General features: G+C 28.1%; 1 protein-coding gene across 4 annotated transcripts in view; it reads left to right on the forward strand.

The window, feature by feature from the left end:
- The window catches only part of dnc (phosphodiesterase dunce), a 418,093-nt gene that overhangs the window by 2,466 nt on the left and 394,346 nt on the right, over positions 1–21,281 (forward strand). The gene's annotated exons all lie outside the window — the stretch shown is intronic.

Here is a 21,281-nt window from a genome sequence, read left to right on the forward strand (position 1 = left end):
AACTTTGAAACTACTTAAGGACCAGCATAATTTTTTGACTCCATTTTAAAGCTAAAGATATTGTCCTTAAAATGATGTGAATAAAGTTTCCATTGGAAAAGTCACTGATATTAGGAATATAATGGATATATTATGTATGTGGTAAACTATATTAAAATCAAAGATGGTAAATCCGACTGCTGTCCGCTTTCACATGGATCCTCCCATATGTATATTTAAAATACAGTACATTTCAGTTTTGTATTGACTTTTATATCTTTCACATTAGACACTTCCAGAATTTTGCAAAAATGTAAATAGAAGCAGTCCTAATATCTTGCAATAAAAAATTTATTAAACACTAGCTGACCCGACTGACGTTGTCCTGTTTATGTTAAAAAAATGCGGTTTGAAAAGGTTAAAAATAGTTAAAAAGAAAAAAAACGTATTATTGAATGATAATTTTTATTCATAGAATAAACATAGAAGCGCTACAGAGAGACAAAGAACCTATGTTTGTTGTCAAAAACACAAGTTCTTGCAACAACAGAATACATGTAAATCAATGTACATATTTTGAGTTTTTATATAAAAAATCGTTTTTTGTTGTTGTCATAAATATAAGTGATAACAGATCGAGCTCCTTTTCTTGATTAAACGCTTATTGGGCAAGTTATTAGCGAATTTAAATATTTTGAGTTTTTATATAAAAAATCGAATTTTGGTCTGAAATATGAGTGATCACAGATCGAGCTCCTTTTCTTGATAAGGCCAAGTTATTAGCGAATTTAGATATTTTGAGTTTTTATATAAAAAATCGAATTTTGGTAGGAAATATGAGTGATCACAGATCGAGCTCCTTTTCTTGATAAACGCTTATTGGCCAAGTTATTAGCGAATTTAGATATTTTGAGTTTTTATATAAAAAATCGAATTTTGGTCAGAAATATGAGTGATCACAGATCGATCTCCTTTTCTTGATTAAACGCTTATTGGCCAAGTTATTAGTGAATTTAAATATTTTGAGTTTTTATATAAAAAATCGAATTTTGGTCTGAAATATGAGTGATCACAGATCGAGCTCCTTTTATTGATTAAACGCTTATTGGCCAAGTTATTAGCGAATTTAAATATTTTGAGTTTTTATATATAAAAATAGAATTTTGGTCAGAAATATGAGTGATCACAGATCGAGCTCATTTTCTTGATTAAACGCTTATTGGCCAAGTTATTACCGAATTTAGATATTTTGAGTTTTTATATAAAAAATCGAATTTTGGTCAGAAATATGAGTGATCACAAATCGATCTCCTTTCCTTGATTAAACGCTTATTGGCCCAGTTATTAGCGAGTTTAGATATTTTGAGTTTTTATATAAATAATCGAATTTTGGTCGGAAATACGAGGGATCACAAATCGATCTCCTTTTCTTGATTAAACGCTTATTGGCCCAGTTATTAGCGAATTTAGATATTTTGAGTTTTTATATAAATAATCGAATTTTGGTCGGAAATATGAGTGATCCTTTTCTTAATTAAACGCTTATTGGAGAAGTTATTAGCGAATTTAGATATTTTGAGTTTTTATATAAAAAAATAGAATTTTGGTAAGAAATATGAGTGATCACAGATCGAGCTCCTTTTCTTGATTAAACGCTTATTGGCCAAGTTATTAGCGAATTCAGATATTTTGAGTTTTTATATAAAAAATCGAATTTTGGTCAGAAATATGAGTGATCACAGATCGAGCTCCTTTTCTTTATTAAACGCTTATTGACAAAGTTATTAGCGAATTTAGATATTTTGAGTTTTTATATGAAAAATCGAATTTTGGTCAGAATATGAGTGATCACAAATCGATCTCCTTTTCTTGATTAAACACTTATTGGCCAAGTTATTAGCGAATTTAGATATTTTGAGTTTTTATATAGAAAATCGAATTTTGGTCAGAAATATGAGTGATCACAGATCGAGCTCTTTTTCTTGATTAAACGCTTATTGGCCAAGTTATTAGCGAATTTAGATATTTTGAGTTTTTATATAAATAATTGAATTTTGGTCAGAAATATGAGTGATCACAGATCGAGCTCCTGTTCTTTATTAAACGCTTATTGGAGAAGTTATTAGCAAATTTAGATATTTTGAGTTTTTATATAAAAAAATCGATTTTTGGTCAGAAATATGAGTGATCACAGATCGAGCTCCTTTTCTTGATTAAACGCTTATTGGCCAAGTTATTAGCGAATTCAGATATTTTGAGTTTTTATATAAAAAATCGAATTTTGGTCAGAAATATGAGTGATCACAGATCGAGCTCCTTTTCTTTATTAAACGCTTATTGACAAAGTTATTAGCGAATTTAGATATTTTGAGTTTTTATATGAAAAATCGAATTTTGGTCAGAATATGAGTGATCACAAATCGATCTCCTTTTCTTGATTAAACACTTATTGGCCAAGTTATTAGCGAATTTAGATATTTTGAGTTTTTATATAGAAAATCGAATTTTGGTCAGAAATATGAGTGATCACAGATCGAGCTCTTTTTCTTGATTAAACGCTTATTGGCCAAGTTATTAGCGAATTTAGATATTTTGAGTTTTTATATAAATAATTGAATTTTGGTCAGAAATATGAGTGATCACAGATCGAGCTCCTGTTCTTTATTAAACGCTTATTGGAGAAGTTATTAGCAAATTTAGATATTTTGAGTTTTTATATAAAAAATCGATTTTTGGTCAGAAATGAGTGAGCACAGACCGATGTATTTAATAAGTGTGCGTATTAGTGGACGTGGACAATTTTTTTTATGTAAAAACTTTTGCGGACTATGTATTGCGAACATTAAAAAAAAAATAGTTAAATCGGTCCAGGCGTCCTGCGATTTTAGATATATTGTCAATTTTTCTTCCAGTAAAAACTTAAATTGGATTCTATAATCATTTCCACAAAAAAAATTAGCCAAATCGATGTAGCCGTTTTCCAATTTTAGATAAATCAAAAAAAGTGGACGTGTTCAATTTTAAATTCCCTGAAAACCTAAGTTGTGCTATGACCAACATTTTTAAAAAAAATTGTCTAAATCGGTCCGGCCGTTCTCTACTGATGCTCAAAATAAAAAAATTACGCAAAATAATTGATGCCCATTTCATAGAGCAATTATGCAAGATAACCACACAAGTATTCATATCCTCTTTTTTTACTCGTCACTGAGACAGCGGCAAATGCACATGCTAAGAGGGAAATATTAGGATTTTTTAATATATTTCGAACTTTAAAAAAATCATTGAAGTGTTGTTTCGTTTTTTTCCTCAATTTACTTCTGTGAACAATTTTTTTAGATCTTCACACATACGAGTATTGTTGTTGGTTTTATACAGTCTTGTTTTTCTAATACTTCTCACCTCTTAGGTTTTTGACAGCTGATTTAGGTCTTTGATAGGAGAGTTTTCGATCTATTTGTATTTATCTATGGTTCAACATTTCAGTATCATTGACAACCAGCTGATATTTGACAAACAGTAAGTGAAGATGAGCGATGAAAAAATATCAGTCATTACAGATTTTTTGTGTTCTAAAGCAGAAATACTAATTTGGTTCTCATTGCTCTAGTGGTCGACATGAAAAGAACATGTAATATACATATATCATATTAACATTGTATGCACATTGTCTATTTATTATCCGATGTTGATTCGGTGACAGATATGAAAGATTTTCCATATTTTCCCTCAAAACCTAATATTTAAGAATTATAAATATTTTAAATTGATTTCAAATATATGTACATGAACAAATGTATTGAAGTTCCTTCTTTACTAAAAGTTTCACAGAAAAGTATGCTCTATAAAATTAATTTCGGAAGTGTTCCCTATATGGAAGCTATGACCAAGTACAATCTGAATACATGAGTATGGACCAGGCCTCTTAAATATAGTTTTAGTATAAAGCAGCTCTGCTTAAACTACCTTCAATCTGTACTGATTAACACTTAATAGAATTAATTTTTTAAAACAAATTTCTTTTCGCTAAAATTCTATTAACATTTTTCCTATACATATTTTAATTAAATACCGCCCTCCTTAAATTATTTTCTTATTTATTTTTTCCGCTACATCTCTAATCTATTTTATCATTTGAATCAGTTTGTACCCTTAAAAAGCCTGCGGTGCTACAATAGTTTATTTGCCAGAGTTTATACAATTATTTTTTCTATTTCGCTCAATATTTATTATCATTCGCTTTCGTTGCCACGGTAGGTGGCAAAAGATTCATAGGAATTTAATTTGTTACTAATGAATAATAATGAAACTAAATGCTAGATAATTATTCTGTTAATCGCTGAAGAGATTTGTAAATATAATACTTTCGTGTTGCCCCAATGCCTCAGCAAAATGTAACAACTGTCGGAGATAATTTGAATTGTAATAAATTTATGAAGAAGGTATTTAATAGTATAAATAATTTTCAATTATTATTTCATAGTTGTTCTGAAATATTGAGTAAACATTTGCACTTTTTCAATGCTTACAATGCCTAAAATTGTTCTTCATGTGCTGAAAGTTTGAGCAAAATCGTTAATCGTTTAGAGGTTGCACATTTCGAGCAGTTTTGAGTTTTAATTTAATTTAACAAGCAGAGTCTATATAAGGCATTGCCAAGTTTTATGTATCCTTCACATTATAACCATTTTCTGTTAATTTTTTTTTGCTGAGCAAAATTTATTAATTAGAAAAAATTTGATGGTAAAATTTTTTTTGTGAAAAAAAATCCATTTAAACCCTCCGTATGTCCAAATTAATATGGTGTTATATTGTATGTCGTTGGGGAGGTCTTTGAAATTTCTATCATTAGATATCCATATTGTCTATATTAATGGCTTAGTAATCCAGATATAGATAAAAAATCAAGGTCGTCGTTCTCAGCAATTTGTGGGCCGGTTTTCTCGATTTTAAATATCAACCGAACCGGGACTATATTTGGGGGCTTATGAAAGTAGATTTCAACATACATGCGGACATGGATTTTATCCACTCTGCTATCTATAACGATCCATAATATATATAGTTTATGCCCATGGTAGGCGTTCATATTGTTCAGGTTACGATGATTTTCGTCAAACAACCAGAATGTGAACAAAAGAGCGTAATAGAGCGTAAAAATACACACATTTCATTCAGTTTCTTGATGTTGTTGTGGATATTTTATTCTTTATCCAAAAGAGCACACAAATTAAATGCCTCTTTTTGCCTACCAATGGTTTATGCAGTTTATGAAAAATGTAGAAATTACAAACGGAGTGAAGTGAGTAAAAATGTACTTTTATTTGTATACCTTCACCTTTGTGAGAAGGGTATATAAAGTTTGTCATTCCGTTTGTAATTTCTACATTTTTCATTTCCGACCCTATAAAGTATATATATATTCTGGATCCTTATAGATAGCGGAGTCGATTAAGCCATGTCCGTCTGTCTGTCCGTCTGTGTGTCTGTCTGTCTGTCTGTCTGTTGAAATCAATTTTCTGAAGACCCTAGATATCTTCGGGATCCAAATCTTCAATAATTCTGTCAGACATGCTTTCGATAAATTTCCTATTTAAAATCAGCAAAATCGGTCCACAATTGGCTGAGATATGAGGAAAAAACCAGGACAACCTCAATTTTTGACCTTTATCTGGATTACTAAGTCATTAATATAGACAATATGGATATCTAATGATAGATAATTCAAAGACCTTTGCATATAAGACCATAGTAAGTTGGACCTACAATGAGTCAAAATCGGAAAAAATATTTTTAAAAAACAAAAATTTTTTAAAAAAAAAATTGAATAATCAAAAAAAAAAAATTTTTTAAATTTAAAATAACAATTCGAAAAATTTTTTTTTCCAAAAAATTAAAAAAAAAAATTTGAAAAAAAATTTTGTTTACCCAAAAATATTTAAAATTTGTATTTTGAAGTATAATTTGGTGAAGGGTGTATAAGATTCGGCACAGCCGAATATAGCTCTCTTACTTGTTACTACTAAGGAGATTCCCAAGTTTATACTTAACTATGATCGATTTTCATTTCTGTCCTCTAAAATTTATTGGCTAGACTGTTTACTTAAAACTTTTATTTTTTACCTTATGTTCTTAAAACCCTTGTTAAAGTTTAAACTATGTATTTCACTTTTGCACTATCTAAGCATTTGAACCCGCATACAACCTTTTAAGTATTTATTGTTGTTTCATCCAAAAAGAAAAAAAAATACAATTTCTTGTAACTTAACCCCTCCGTTTAACGATGTATGCAATCATCGGTCCACCTATCACTTAACTAAATTAAATTTCAATTTATTCCCTGCCCAGAGTTTTTGATTGACTACAACTTTCTATTACATTCAATAGTATTTTCTATACATATGTATGTAAACCTTTTGTTGAAAACCTTTTTTTTTATTTTTTATTATACAGAAATAAAAAAGTATCTCGTAATCTATTGAAATAGCTGAAAACACATTAACTTATTGATTGATGCTTTTTTTCGTACGAAATCAGCAATTTCTTTTCTTAAAATTGACATTTTAACTTTTGGCCTTTATTTTTGGGGTGATAATTTTAACACCTTTCAATTAAATTGTGTCTTTAACTTTCTCATAGATTTAGCCAATATTCAACAGGCAACACATAAGAAAGTATAGTTGGTCATGTCCAACCCTATGATATCCTACAACCTAGGGTAAACTACTCTGTGTAATAAAATTCATTATCAATCATTCCAATACGAAATGGAAACAGACCAGCAGACAATACCTAGATTTACTCCAGATATTCAAAAGGGACCTTTTTAAAAGGGAGCTTTATATTAAATAAACAAGACTGGTATTCGCCTTTTATCCCCTTCATCAAAGTATACTTTAAAATAAAGATTTGTTAAACAAATGTTGGGTTAGAAAAAATTCTGAAATATGGTTTAACCATATTTTGAACAATTTTAGAGCCACTGTAACTATTTATATAATGGCGGTAACCATAATATGGTAAATTTACGACGCACATGATTGTAGCAATCATATATATGGTTGCAGAAAATAAACACATGTTTGTGACAAACATTTTTATGATTAAGGATTTACCATATTATATTGTTATCGGCTTAAGAATGTCATAATCTAACAACAACATATGATATAATGAACATCATGAACATCATCATTCATCATGAACATGACTGCCATAAACATGTATTTATTTACTACAATCATAATATGATTGCGACAATCATAATATGATTGCGACAATCATATTATGGTTACCACAATCATATAAATAATAACTGTGACCATAATATTCTTACAAAACATGTAAAAAATTTTAAATCTTTTACTGTAAACATGTACAACTATAGTTTTTCTCTGGGTGTAGATAAAAAATATATATCTCAGTAGTTATTGAAAATCAGCCATTTCACGATTTTAAACATCCTCCGGGGAATCGCAAAGTTGAATTCATCAGACAGACGGACTTAACTATATCGACTCAGCAACTATCCATATAATTTATGGAGTCCCAAATGAAAAATGTAAAAATTACAAACGAAATGACACACATGGTCAAGGACTTCATGTCCTATTTTTTAAAACTACTAAAAAAGCATTTTTTTAAAAAGTAACTTTTTGAAAAGGTACTTTTGTTTCCTCTTTAAAGGATTCTTACAAAATTACCTTGTCAAAAAATAACTTTTTACAAAACTAAAAAGAAAAAAAATTCAATTGTGTCCCCTTTCGACGATTCTGAAAAACAGTAAATGGTAATTTCTAAATAAAAAGGTACTTTTTGAAAAATCTTCTGAAAAAGTACTTTTAACAAATTTCAAAATGTTTTTTTTTCTTTTCAAAAAAGTACCTTTTTGAAAAATTACTTTTTTGTCGCCCTTCGACGATTCTTAAAAAAGTACTTTTTAAAAAAACCCTTTTCAAAAACTACTAACTATTTTTTCAGAAGATTCTTCAAAAAGTACTTTTTCAAAAACTAACTTTTTAAAAAGGTACTAAATACCTAAAATGCTTGTTTTTTTTCATTTAAAAAAGTACCTTTTTGAAAAATACTTTTTTGTCGTCCTTCGACGATTCTTAAAAAAGTACTTTTTAATAAAAACCCTTTTCAAAAACTACTAAAATGGTCATTTCTAAATATGGTTTATTTTTTTCTTGTTAAAAGTACTTTTTTGTGTACCTCAGAGGATTCTTCAAAAAGTACCTTTCTAAAAACTACTAAATAAGCTAAATTCCATTAGGATACCTTTATGAAAATGTGCTTTTTTTGTTGCTTTTCGACAATTTAAGAAAAACTTTAAAAAAATCCTTTTTAAAAAGTACCTTTTAAACCCTAAAAATGTGGTTAATAAATTAAGTATGCTAAAGAAAACAACAATTATTTCTTTTCCAACAAACTTGGCTTCTTCTTAGCCAAACTTTTGGCCACGTTTTGTTGCTGATGCGTGACGATAAACTACAGTCAACAAATACGAATTATTGCGTCTGCCTGGATTTGTTAACGTATTTGTTATTTTTTTTGTAGTAATAAGAAAAGCAACAGTTTTCATTACTTACCAAAATCATAATCTCTGCTGTAACTTCCATTTCCTGCCCTCAGCATCAGCTGGCATTCATAAATGTTTACACACACAACAATAATAATAAATATTTGCCAAACGAAAATGAATGAAATAAAAGAAATAAAATGAAAAATGTCATATTAAGTAAATGAAAACGAATTTTCAATATTATTAAAACTCATAACATGTCTCGCAGTCTCTGCTACTGCTACTACTGAAAGCAACAATATTTACTTTGGGTTTTTCTTTTGTTAGAATTTCTAATAAACTGTGCTTTAAGATGGTGTTGTGTATAATTTCTATTATGTTTAGCACCCAGAGAAAAAAATATGTGGTTCTAATATAATTATAGACATGTTTTTAACATATTAATAAGTTATTTAAGAAACCGTAATCATTTATATGATTGCTGCAACAAAATTATGTTTCAATTCACTTGACTACTGTTGAAATATACATATGTATATGTTTGTAGTAATCAAGTATATGTTTGTGACAATCTCAAATTATGGTTATCATAATCAGAGAGCATCATGTAATCCTTCATCAAGAAAATTATTGCCTCAATCATATACTGATTAGAAGTCTACAACTATTTTTTTTTATCGTGTTAATTGTACTTGCAATATGATACTATGGTTGATGCATTCACATGAGTGATTACAGTTACCATAATATCGTTCAATAACTTTTAATCATTTTATCACATAATAACCAGGTTTTTTTCTCTGTGTGTGGTTTTGATGTTATTAATTCATCATACAGTTGATGAAACATTTTCATGAGCATGGTTGGTCTTCATTTCAGACACAATGCAAAATCATCAATCTTAATTTGTAGTTACGTTTTAGTAATTTTGCAGCTCGAAATAACCGAATATGAAATAAATGAAAAATAGCTTCTAAAAAGGGACGAAACGAAAAATTTCGATTAAAAAAATAATACAAAATTTCTAATACTCCAGAATTTCAAAATTCTCTTTAGTTTGTGTTTTATATGTTCAAAGTTCATATTTTTTTAATAGATATGTGCAAAATACCTAAAGTAGTCTTATAAAATGGATTTTTTTTTAATTTTTAGCTTTTATTTTGAAATATAAAGAAATGCTCGTCTTTTAAGGTTCCCAACCACTTCATCCTAAATACTTTTTAACAGGTATTGCAAGTAGAGATGCCAATCGGAACTGATTTTTGAAAATCCCGTGGTTCGGGAAATACTTGTTTTTTAATTTTTACAGAATGGAATTTTTACAAATATTTCTTTATTTACTATTGATTTTTATATATTTAGACCCTACTGTAACTTGAAATATAGTAAATACAGATCTTTTTAAAAATTTAGTTTCAGAAACACATGGAAACGTATTTTTTTTAATTTTTTATTAATGATTTTTATATGTAACTGCTGTAACTTGAAAAAAGTTTATATCGATCTTTTAAACATTTTTTTTGGAATCGGAGATACCAATTCTTGGATTTGGAAGCACAGTGCGTTAAGCTGAATATCACTTTGCGATATTCAGGCATGTAGAATGACAAAATGCTTGAAAAAGGCAAACAAAATTCCCCTATTTATTTATTTATGAAAAACGTTATTTGAAAAATGCCGACATTTAAAATTAAAAAATCCAGGACTTCGTGATTTAAGAAATCCCGAAAATCCCGGGATTTTCCTTTTGGCATCTTTAATTGCAACATGTGGCCGAGCGTTGTCATGATGGAATATTCTGGGCATTTTTCGGCTAATGCTCGCTCAAACGAATCAGTTGCGTTCTGTGATGGTCTGGTCAGATATCAGCAGCTCATAATAGATAGGAACCTTCCTCACACAGTGAGGAAGAATCAATTTTTTTCCAAATAAATTTGGCATTTCTAAACGGCTGGTCCGATCGAGATAAAGTTTGACGTGAGCATAACCAAGGAGTATTTGAGTTTAAGTTATTAAAATGAGCCCTACAAATGCTCCAATGGCGGTGATATGGGGGCTCGAAGTAGGGTATCTTCGACATGTACAATTTTTAAACATGTGCCATTTTTATGTTTCCCATCCGATTTCAAAGATTTTTATATTTTTGGAAAGTGATCGGATAGGTCTTAAAAATATGCTTGGGTGTGCTATTTACCTTATAATTTCCGAGTTATAGTCATTTCAAAATTGAAATTTTAAAATATTGACCTACCTTGTCCACTTTTAAAAAATATAGGACGTTTTTTGGACAAAATGGACTTGATAATATACAATTATATACGAAAGATTTAAAAGCAATATTAGTTATGGATCCAAAAATAAACGATTTGAGAACATATAACAATTTTATGGTTTTCTGTAAGGTATCTTTACGGACAATATTTTGGTATAAAATCATCCTACGACCTTCGGAATTTGACCCATTTTATTATCAAAATTTCAACTTTGAGCTACATGTTCTAAAATCCCAAAGTCGGAATTAGACCACGGAAAGCAACTTTGGAAACCTTGATGTGTTTCCTATTTATCCCCAAAGTATTTTCCCAGCCTCGAAGGAAATGTGGACCCTATGGGCAAATTGTAAAAAAATACCATTTTAGGGATTTTCGTTCCAATATTTAGGAATTGCGGGATTAACTTTGACTTTTTGACAAGTTTTTTTACACTATGTTATTTACAATGATAAATTAAAAAAAACCTTGAAAATTTCATTGAGTTCTGTTAATAAAGATTTTATTTTATATTTATTGAGTTTCTAAAACTGAAATTCGTATCAACTATTTTCATGTACATAGATATCTGAAATATGTTAGTATCTAAATAAAATTCAACACAAATATGTTTCATATCATATCACCAATTTTTGCGATAATCGGTCCATAATTAGTCATAGCACCCATATAAGGCCCACTTACGAAAATCACTTTATTGAGCATAAATATATTAAAAATGTTGGTATCAACATAAGATTGAATACAAATAAGTTTCATATCAAAAGAAAACTGTTTATATTTATATACTCAGTGTAGGGTATCATATGGTCGGGCTTACTATACTTTCTTACTTGTTTTTAATTGTAGTATTATATCGAGTTCCTATATTCAAAACCCGCTATCTTTGATTTTCATGAAAATGACTTTTTGATGTTCAGTAAAACAGCCCTCATATATGGTGTCAATTTTATAAAAAACAACTTTTTTTTTGCTGTTTTATTTACATTTTTGTTATTTCTCTATCTTACACAAATAATTTTTCTGAATGCAAAACCCTCTGAATGCAAAACCCTCTATATATTCCAAAAATATTTTTAAAAATTTTTTTGAAATAATTTCTTGAATCAAACTTCAAAAAACTTTAAAAATACAAAATAAAAACATTTTTTCTATAATTTTTTGTTTATTATTTTATTATTAGACGCTATCTTAAATTAATCAAGTTATCTTAAATAAATTACGTTAAAAACTGACAGATGACATAAATAATTAATTTTTATTAAAATGCAAAACCCTCTATCTGATCATTTCGTACATACACATTGAATATTTTTGAAAAGCAAAACCCTCTATCTATCATAACGTCCACAATAATGCAAAATTTTAAAAACCAATTGTATGTGAGATTCAGTAGTTGCTTTAAAAAAATATTGTAGAATACCGAATTTTAATAACTCAAGTAATACGCGAAAAAAACTGTTTTTTGGCTCTTCTGAAAAGTTGTGTTTTTCAAGATAGATGGTTTTAAAAAATACAAAAATTCCAACTTCACTTATTAAAATTTAATATCTGCTACTCTAAAAAAACACTTTTTTGAAATCTTCACACATTCCTCTATATGTCCTTCTGTGTTTCCTTCTATATGTCCTTTTCATTTCTTAATACACAGCATCCTATAGAAAGACATTATTGTACAACATTATTGTATTTTTTTTTCATGACTCTGGATGATATATTAGATACAGTACATCTAACACAACAACAATGTGTTTAATCCTGCACATCCTTTTTACAAATGAAAAAAAAAACAATAAAAATAACTAAATAAGAAAAACTAAATTGATTTATAAATCTACTATAAATATTACTTGCAAGTGGATTTGTAACACAAAATTTAAAGGAAATGGACAATAGACTTAAACATATAAACGTATTTAATGAACATTCTTTATCTTGCCATCAGTATTTATTCCTAATCTATATTGATGTGTCATTTCCACATCAAACCAGCAGCTCTTTTCTTAAACGACATAATTTAGTAGACTTAAGAATTTTTATAATTAGCTGCAACAATTTTGCCAAATAAATTCCATTTCAATTATGAATTTAATATTTATAGGGGCGTTTGAGTGACTACCAACCAACATCTTTAGCAAATATCACTTGCACAAATGAACTCTTTGGCTTCGCCCATTATTGGTTTTCATCAATATATATTTACTTTTGATTATTAGTGTGGTTGAGTGTGGTCTCACAACTAGAAAGTGTTGACTTGTTGATGTTTAAGAGGAATTTTTGGCCAATATTAAGTGGATAATTAAAGGTGTTGTTCTTGTGGTATTTGCTTTGATGGTCACATGTAAACAAAATTTAAAACATTTTGAAAATAACATATTTTCAATATTGTATATAGGGAAAAAACAAATAGTTTCGATTAAAAATCTATAGAAAATCCAGTGTATAAAAATATTTATATGGAAATATTTTGTGTATAACAGTTTTTACTATAGAAAATTTTATGTAAAAGATGTTTCTATAGAAAATCTGGAGTTTAACAGTATTTTTTATACGAACTATTTTTTTATATCTTTGAAACTTTTCCTTCTGCATGTTTCTATTTGTTTTCAAATGCCAATTTTTATTTTGATTTAAATAAATTTAAATTTCTAACCCCCATTTTCTCAACATCTGATTATCGTTTTTCGTAACGATAAACATCCAATTAACATTATTATACCCTGCACCACCATAGTTGGGAGGGTATAATGCCCACTAACACCCACCTTAAAGTATACCGATCGACTTATAATCACTTTCTGAGTCGATTAAACGATGTCCGTCCGTCCGTCTGGTCGGCTGGCTGGCTGTACATGTAAACCTTGTGCGCAGAGTACAGGTCGCAATTTTGAAGATATTTCGATCAAATATGGTACATATTATTTTTTCGGCCCAAGGACCAAGCCTATTGAAACTGGCTGAAATCGGTCCATTATTTCAGCTAGCCCCCATACAAATGTCCTTCCGAAATTGGACTTTATCGGTCATAAATGTTTAATTTATATATGTATCTACACAAATTCAGATCCAAATAAGTTTTATATATACAAAATTCATGTCACCAAATTTTGTTACGATCGGTCCATAATTAGTCATAGCTCCCATATAGACCAGTTTCCGAAAATCACTTTAACGTGCATAAATCGCTTAAAAATGTTGGTATACTCACAAAATTCAACATAGTAAACTTTCATATAGACACAAATCACACGACCTAATTTCATGGTGATCGGTCCATAATTGGTTATAGGCCCCATATAAGACCCACTTCCGAAAATCACTCAAAAATACAAATTATTGAAATTTTAAAAGAAAAATGTTTTTACTCTTTTACTTAGTGTGGGGTATTATATGGTCGGGCTTTTAATTTTTTTTTTTAATATTTATCGAAAAAAAACTTTTGGTGAAAAAAATCGATTTAAAAAATATTTTTTCCGATTTTAACCCATTGTAGGTCCAACTTACTATGGTCTTATATACGTCGTTGCAAACGTCATTGAAATATTGTCTATATTAATGACTTAGTAATCCAGATATATGTCAAAAATAGGTTAAAAATCGAGGTTGTCCTGGTTTTTGCCTTATATCTCAGCCATTTGTGGACCGATTTTATGATATGTATGAATCGTGTATGTAAGTTATTTGGGGGCTTAGGCAAGTTAATTTCAACAGACAGACAGACAGACAGACGGACATTGCTTAATCGACTCCGCTATCTATAAGGATCCAGAATATATATACGTTATAGGGTCGAAAATTATATTGTGGTAATTCTCACGATGGTGAAGGGTATAAAAAAAGAAGGGAATCACAGGGCACTGAATGCTTAATTCAGCTACAATAAATATAAATATAACTTTAAATTTGTATTAATTTTTGTTTAAAAATTTCTACAAAATTCATATTTTGCAACAATCTGTTTGATAAATTGTCACATTTAAACAAACATTAAGACTTTTTTATGGAGCTACCGAACATTATTAAAAATTTATTTACGCCAAAAATCCTTTAAGTCAATACACATTTGTTAATGTATATTTTTACAATGAACACAAACAACCCAGCAGTTAAGCAAGTTGACTACTTGCTTCCCTAATAGAAAATAATTATCACTAATGTCGGATCATTGTACAACAGATAGAAGTTAACTGGTTACTTTATATATCCCATTTAATCTAGCATGAAGTCAATTGCCACTTAAGTGTCTCTAAGTAATCTAGAGTGTAGTCGATTTAAATGATTTTTTTGTACTGCATTTTCTGTGAGTAATTCATACAAACTAGTTTTATATAAATTGTGTTGATGTAAGTATTATACAGTTTACTTTTCTTTTGCTTAAGTATATTGACAACCCATGTAATCTAGCGTAAAGTGTCTCTAAGTAATCTAGAGTGTAGTCACTTTATAAAGTAGTTATTTTATCCACCAGAAATGATATATATTGGAGAGTTGTCGATGGAAGGCTTGCTTACAAGCAATGGTTTGTTGGACTGTATATGAAATATCTTTTTAGAGGACTATTTGAGCTCAAGTAGCACACATACGTGAAGCTGAAAATTAACCTGTTAGATAGTCAGTAAGTAACTGGTATGTGAATCCAATGCTAGTTACGTAACTAGTTATAACCCTAAATGATAGGTAAAACCACTAGTTCTGAACAGTCTCCTAGAACTGCTGGGAAACCCAGTCACCCACAAATCCACATAAATATTTATCTGTGTATATATGTATATGTGATAATCTATGAATGTGTGCCTAAGTTGTGTTGATGTACATATGTTTTAACAATTTCCTTAAAATATACATATTTTAACATAATTTGTATTGAATGGTAAAAGTAAGAAATTATGTTAATTTATATGTAAAGCTTTTTAAGCACTTTTTGCCTTTCACTAACTGCTGCTATTTGACAGGACGGGTATATACAGATGTAAATATGTAAAGGAATTGGTATGTAAGTAAATTTGAATGTACACTAATGTACATATGTATAAATAAGCGAATTTAATTTGATTTGAATTGAGTAGAAATTTTTTTTTAACAGTGGAAGCTAAATCAATTTACACAAATAGCTTATTTCAACAAATCATTACAATGGTAAATTCTTAAAATTTTATTAAATAATTTTAATAATCTTAAAAATAAAATTCTTTAAATTATAAAAAAAATTTGTTGGATTATAAAATGGATTTCTATAATTGCCATTCGCTATATATTTACTATCTGCTGTTTTTGCATATGGGCAATTCCATGTCATTGTACGTGACATTTGTACGCCTATGGAGTGGAATAGATTTTAGAAGTATAAGAGTATCTGAAAAATAATATGATCCATTCAGAGGGTACTATTTAAAGAAAATAATAAGTTCTTTCGAAACATTGTTGTCCAAAATATCGAGTGAAATAAGGGTACATGTAGAAATATGCGAAAATTTTCGAATCATGAGGACCGTTATGTTTTCTTTTAATTTCTTACACTAAACCAAATATTTTTCTTACAATCCGTCATATTTAAATAAAAACAGTGATTGGATGATTTTATAATAAATCAAAATTTAATATCGTACATTACATGCCGTACGTGACTGGATTTTCTCTTATAGTAAAACAATATATATTCTATAAATATACAAAATATACAAAAACTAAAATAAATAGAAAATATATCGCACTGGTTCCTCTAAAAAGCGTCAACTCAAAATTTTAAAATGTTCGGTAGAAGCAAAAAACTATTTTATTTTCAATACATTACAATGAAACAACTACACGGATACAACTGTATTTGTTGGCGAAAGAGTAGAGAAAATGATAGCAGATTTTTACAGTGGGTAGATATGAGCACTGCACATCGATTTCTTGCAAAAAGTGAAAATTGAAAAATTTTGAGTTGACGCTCTTTAGAGGAATCTGTGCGATATATTCGGTTTCAATAAACAAGTTGATAATCCGAGTCAAATTCATATTTCAATTCAAATATCATGCATACTACCGCTAATTGGGAACTTAGTTTTAGCAGCAATTTTAGGCTAAAACATACCAATTAAATTAAAAAATTAAATATAGTCAGTTTAGACTATTATTTTTGAACTTAAAATGTTGTAATAAGCTCTAAATACTTCCACATAGTAACATTTTAGTGTTTTCTCCTATTCAAATCATCTTTTTAGTTGTGGTTGTCATTCTCATGGAATTTATAGCAGTATTTTCTATAGAAAATTATGTGTATAATACTTTCTATAGAAAATTGTTCGTATAACAGTCTTTCCTATAGATAATCTTAGGTGTAGAAGTCTATTCTATAGAACATCTTGTGGATAACAGTGTTTTCTATAGAAACCATATTTATAACAGAATTTCTATATAAAATTTTTATTGTATAACATTCTTTTCTTTAGAAGATCTTGTATACAACCATTTTTTTATATAAAATTTTGTGTATAACAGTGTTTTCTATAGAAAGTCATATTTATAACAGCCTTTCTATAGAAAATTCTTTGTATAACAGTCTTTACTACAGATAATCTTGTGTATAACCATATTTTGTATAGAAAATCTTGTATATATTTAATCTTCTATAACAGTATTTTCCATCAAAAATCGTGTGTATAACAGTATGCTCCATAGAAAATTTTTTTTATATCTGTATTTGCTATAGAATATATTATGTATAACAGTATTATTCGAAGAAAGTTGTGTGTATTACTGTCTTTTCATCTTTATAACAGTGCTTTCCGAAAACAAGAAAGACATATTCAGCCCAATTATGACTAAAAATTCCCCGGGGGTTTTGTTCACTTTTCCCATTTTCCCATTTTTCCTATTGAAATTCAATGTTAAAAATAAGAAAAGGGGAATTTAATTCATAATTATGTAGATTATTGTTAATCATTTAAAATATTTTGAAAGTAAATTTTAATTTGGCTTTAGTTCATTACTTATAATTACTCTGCAATAATTCAAAGAATACCATTTAATTTAATTTATTTAAAACATTTAATGTATTCCACGTAATCTTAACCTTGTTTAGCTTGTCTGTTCTTCTTAGCCTGTCTAACTTTCTTAGCTTGTTTTGCTTTTTTAGCCTGCCTAGCTTTTTTAGCTTGAGCCTTCTTTTTAGCAACAGCAGCTTTAGCAGTTTTTGCTTTAGTAGCTGCCTTTTGTTTAGTAGCAGCCTTTTCTAAGGATGATGAATTACTGTCGGAGTCCTCCTTAGATGCCGATTCTACGGAATTCGAATTAGAGTCATCGGCTTTGACTTGTGCGCTAAATAAAGCAATTATGCCAATTAGCAAAACAATTAAAATAGTTAATTTCATGTTGAGTTCTAATTAAAGAGTTTGTTTAAATGAAACTGTGTTATATGAAACACGTTTCATCAGCTTTTTATAGTTAAATATTTTGTGATATTATTTCTGTTTTAAGGTAAATTTTGGAAATTAAGTATTTTGACTTAGCAAACAATTGTTGTTATCATTATAAGTATTTGTTTATAAATAAAGATATTTTCGTCTTAACATGATATTTAATTGTTATGCAGTTATTTTAGGTTTTATAAAGCAAATATTAAATCCAACCATGAATTTCATAATTGCGAACACAATTTAGTATTCTACAATAAGTTGGAATGGAATAAGTATTAAGTTATACACAAATTTGATAATAAATACAAATTGTATAAAAATTCCAATGGACTGGACTTGTTATTTTTGAATTTTACACATATAATACAAATATGTTAGATTCATAGTAGCAACCGAATTTGTTGCCATTTAAATAATTCTGCCTTGAGCGAATTTTACAGTTGTGGCTAGAAAATTTTAGAAGGGGTAACAAAAGTTACTTCAATCGAAATTCTTCCTTATTAATTGATTTTCTGTTACTAGAAAAAAACATTTTTATACATTGTAGTTAATAATTTTTCATGAGCCAGTTTAATGAATAATTTTATTAGCAAATTTCTACGAATCATTTAGTTTTTTATATTTACTTTTTATTTGGCAAGCTTCATTAATTAAACACAACTGTTTTTTAAATTTCTTTTATTTTAAAATGTATTTTATTTGGGATTTTAGATGAGAATAGTGACTATTAAGTTTCAATTTATTGATGGAAAATATTTGCACAATAACTTAAAAACAATGTATTCTTGCTACAAATACAACTGAAGGCCAAAATAGAAGTTTAAAGATAAATAATAGAAACTAAATTTTAGTTAACTTAATTTCACTTTTAAGAAACGTTAACTCGATGCAAATTTGTAAATGAAACTGATTTAAATATCGTAAACAGCTGGAAAATCATATTTTTTGTATTACTGTTTTATATTCAAAAGTACTCCTGCTAATTTGATACGTCCAAACTACGTAATTTATGTAAAAAGACATATTGACACATACCTATAGGTATTGGAAGAATTTGCTATAAACATGTCAGTTCATGTCGATTTAATCTTCTATTCTATCTTCTATTTTATATAGAAAATCTTGTGTATAACAATATTATCTATGGAAAACATGGAGTAGGAAAAAATATCTATAGAAAATCTTCTGTATAACAGTTTTTCTAAAGATCGTTTTATGTATAACAGTATTTCTATGGAAAATTGTATGTGTAACAGTATTCTCTATAGAAAATTTTGTATATAACAATTTTTTCTATAGACAGTTTTGTGTAAACATTTTTTTCAATGTAAAATATTGTGTATAACACTATTTTATATAGAAAATCTTGTGTATAACAATGAATTCTGTAGCAGCTTTTGTGTTTAACTGTTTTTCTATAGAAAATCGTATCTATAACAGTTTTTTCTATAGAAAATCCTGTGTATATCAGTTTTTCTATATAAAATCTTCTGTATAACATTTTTTAATATAGAAAATTTTGTGTATAACAGTATTTTCCATATAAAATTTTGTGTATAACTTTTTTCCATTAAAAACTTGTGTACAGCAGTTTTTTCTAAAGAAAATTTTGTGTATAACAGTTTTTGTTAGAGAAAATCTTGTGCATAACAGTATTTCCTATAGAAAATCGTGAATATAACCGTTTTTCTATAGAAAATCTTATGTATAACAGTTTGTTCTATAGATAATTTTGTGTATAACAGCATTTTCTATAGAACATTTTGTGTATAATATTTTTACTATTAAAATCTTGAGTATAACAGTTTTTTCTATAGAGACTCTTATGTATAACAGTTTTTTCTAGAGAAAATCTTTGTGTCGAACTGTTTTTCTATAAAAAAATCTTGTGTATAACAGTTTTTTCTATAGCTAATTTTGTGTATAACATTTTCACAATTAAAAACTTATGTATAACAGTTTTTCTATAGAAACTATTATGTTTAACAGTTTTTTCTAGAGAAAATCTTGTTTATAAATTTTTTTTATAGAAAATCTTGCGTATAACAGTAAATTCTGTAGACAAATTTGTGTCGAACTGTTTTTCTATAAAAAAATCTTGTGTATAACAGTTTTTTCTATAGAAAATTGTGTGTATAACAATATTTCCTGTAAACCACTTGAAACTCACACAGAGAAAACAGTTTCATAGTCACAACCGAATTTGGCGCCAATCGAATTTTGTCGGTTGTATGTACTATCGATTGAATTCGATTGCAATGACTGAATTTACAATACACGCAACTGTTTTAAAAATTAATTCGGTGAAGAGCACCGATACATTAGTTGGAGCAATTAAATAACATTTTGGTGGTTTTTGTCTTATTATATTCAAAATAATTTATTGGTTTTTTATTTTACAATATTTAAAATATACATAATCAAAACTGATGGAACAAAATACTGTTGAATGAAGACAATAATGTTTTTCTTATGTAGAAGTTGTATATATTTTAAATCCGATGTAACTCTCGTATTTGTATTTTGGTGGTTTGCTTCATTGTTTTTGGTTTGACGTAAAAAACTATAGACATTTCATCCGTCATGTCATTGCACATCACACCAAGGTTAAATCGAATCAAAAATTACTGTTAGGAACATAGCAAGGATTTATTAATAACAAATTAAAGTATTCGGTTGACCATAAGCATGTTGGTTCTAATAGTGGATGCTGAACCAGACACAATTAATTAATTGTTGTTAGGATACCTATAATTATAATAAAAAACTGTCGTTAGTGCATCAACAAATCTTTAACTAATATGTACTTACATGCAAAACAAACATACATATTTACATAAAATATGTACATATACAAATATTTATGTATTTATAGCCCACAGAAAAGCGTAACTTGCTATTTTATAGTCATTATCCAAAATATTTTCTGTATAATCCGTATATGTTCTTTAAAATATATTATATTTTATTACATTTAAATTTTTTAAAGGAAAATGTCAAAAAATCTAAAATTGCTATTGATAGAGAACACTGAATTGAAATTATTATAACCGAAAACTTTAAATAAAATTTAGTAAAGACACAAACCAAATTCAATTAACCAGTTTT

This window comes from Calliphora vicina, chromosome 4 (genome assembly GCF_958450345.1).
Source record: "Calliphora vicina chromosome 4, idCalVici1.1, whole genome shotgun sequence".
In the NCBI taxonomy this organism is placed as follows: Eukaryota; Metazoa; Arthropoda; class Insecta; order Diptera; family Calliphoridae; genus Calliphora; species Calliphora vicina.